This window comes from Megalobrama amblycephala, linkage group LG24, assembly GCF_018812025.1.
Source record: "Megalobrama amblycephala isolate DHTTF-2021 linkage group LG24, ASM1881202v1, whole genome shotgun sequence".
In the NCBI taxonomy this organism is placed as follows: domain Eukaryota; kingdom Metazoa; phylum Chordata; class Actinopteri; order Cypriniformes; family Xenocyprididae; genus Megalobrama; species Megalobrama amblycephala.
This window is the reverse complement of record NC_063067.1, coordinates 11,930,756-11,933,538: the sequence shown is the minus strand read 5'-3', so window position 1 is coordinate 11,933,538 and position 2,783 is coordinate 11,930,756.

The following is a 2,783-nucleotide window of genomic DNA, read 5'->3' as shown; positions in this document are numbered from 1 at the left end:
GATAAAGCATTGTGGGATTTATGAGTGGTGGTAAAAACCTCCTTGAAAGCTTTGCCTCACGTTCCAAAAGCTTATTTAAGGGACATTTAGTTCCGGGTTACTGTCCTTTTTGGTGTGTGAAGAGCAGGATTATGTTACCTATCTGTACTGTGAAGGAAGGACAAAATTAGGTCCCTTTCTGGCACTTGATGCTCCCCCCCTCATATGGCGACTTTTTGCTAGCGCTGCAGAAAATTGGATTCTCTGCAACTTTTGAAAGGTACAAATTCTACGTGTTCTTGGTTTGCCTCATAAGACTAGAGAGAGAGAGAGAGAGAGAGAGTTCTTAGGAGGTGTTTTCCCCAGGCTGCGGGAGACACATAAAAACGAATGATGGCAATATTAGCTCGGCAACCGGGCTGATGTTATTGCGTTTTTATGCGCCTGGGGAAATCACCTTGTCTGTGGCAGCAGAAAATGATTATTGAGAGCTAATAGGGTGAAATGTTTAATATAAAGGATAGAACAGACGAAATCATTCACTGCTCCATGGGGAGCAAATTAAGAAGGGGAGATTGTGAAGGTGTGCGACAATGCGGTAGAAAGATGGTGCTTATTACTGCGGCGGCAGTTGGATGTTGCACCTTTAAAGGAGCACAAAGCACAGAGCAGCACTTCAGAGACCAACCGGCCATGTCCTTCACTTCTTTTGTTGGGTTAAAAAAAGCCAGGCAACCTTACAGTTAGGCTTGTTTACAGGAGAATTTGATGTAATTGTTTCAATCCCTTGAGGACCTGCAGAGGTCAGGAAGTTTCTTTAAAACAGATGAAGCCATTTTATCAGAAATACAAGCGTGTGAGCCAAATATAATTTTTTATGGCTTATATCTTCCGTAATAATGCCCCGTTACAAGCCTATTCCAAATAATGTGCCTGTAAATATATAGACAAACATCTGTTTCAGTAAGAGAACTGCTTAAAATAGCACATATAGAACTCTGCTAATGGAATTGTTCATCTGTTTGCCACCTGTTTTGTGTGGCCTTTTCACTTTCTCCATTTTTTCCTGCTCTGTTACTTGTTTTCTGCCATTGCCATATTTTTTGTTCATTTTTTCTGCTATTTTCTATATGTGAAAGCCTCATACTTTTTTTCAGACTTTTCTATCTCAGACGAATGGATGTGGTATTGTCATCTTGGTCAATCTACTGTACTTTTTTCTCTATCTTTCTCCATCTCTCATCATGATATTTCTATTTTTTAGAATCCTATATCCATTTCATATTGCAGGATGCAGTGAAAGATTTTTTTTTCTGTAATTCCTAGCGTATTTTTACACCTGTGCTCTCAATATGGGTGTCTTTTTTCTTTAGAGACTGAAAAACAGACTGGAATGAAATCCATTTTTTGAAGGCAGGCACTTTGATCTTGTGAAATGATGCTTTTATTCAGAAAGGTTCAAAAATGAGCATGCAGTTAGCATATACTGAACACTACATAAGGAAGTGGTAATTTAGCAGACTTTTAAAGTAACTGAAAGATTGATAATTGAAACCTTGCTAAGTCCTGCCTCAAACATTTACAGACCAATAGTTAGCAACCGTTTCCACCCATCATTTTCTCAGACTGTGCTCTTTAAAACCTTGTTGCCTTGTTTGTTTTTCCATTTCTCAATCTTGTTTCGGTTTTTATTCTCAACACGTAGAACATCAATAATAAAACTTTGATTGAAAACTACCCCATACTCGCCCTCAAGCCATCCTAGGTGTATATGACTTTCTTCTTTCAGCCAAATACATTCAGAGTTATATTAAAAAATATCCTGGCTCATCCAGGCTTTATAATGGTAGTGACTGGAGGATGAGATTTTGAAGTCTAAAAAAGTCCATCCATCCATCATAAAGTGTACTCCATGCAGCTCCAGGGTGTTAATAAAGGACTTCTGAAGCGAATCGATGCATTTGTGTAAGACAAATATCCTTATTTAAAACTTTATAAAGTAAAATAATGAGCTTCCGGCGTGACAGTCAAACGCATTCGACTTACGTCTAACTTCTGCGATGTAGTACACAATGCCATGACATTCTACGCTATGTCCTACGTTATAAATACTTTTTGTGACTGCAATCTCTCAAGCAATCAATTGAGAAAAGAACTCTTGATTGAGTAACAGCATTGGTTTTCAGTGCGAATGCCGCGAAAAACACACAAAACGCATCTAAAATGGGAAAGAGCTTTGCAAAAACTACAGAAAAAAAGAAGCAAATGGATCGCTGCAATTCACAGAAACAACTGGACTCCAGGCAGCGAAAGTGGATTTGCAGTTTTCATCATTTTGTGACAGTATGTTGAATTTTGAGGTAAAATCATACCCTATATATTGCATTGTTATAGATCAACAACTCATCAATTAAATATTTACCATATTATATTCTGCATAATTGGATATTTTTAAATAAACACTGACAAAAACTACACAAGTTTTAGGGCTGGACAATATGACAATATATATAACATTGATTTAGACTTGGAGTGTTCACAGGCAAATTTGCTTTATGTATTTCCCCAGTGTCGAAATCAGGCACATATAAATGTCAGGAAAAACGAATCCTGGCTGCATGTCAATATCCATGGATCACCGGATCTTTGGTACATTATAAGGAACACTATATCAAGTCCAACCTTTAGTTTAAAGCTGCCCTAGATTATGTTTTTAAAAGATGTAATATAAGTCTAAGGTGTCCCCTGAATGTGTCTGTGAAGTTTCAGATCAAAATACCCCATAGATTTTTTTTTATTAATTT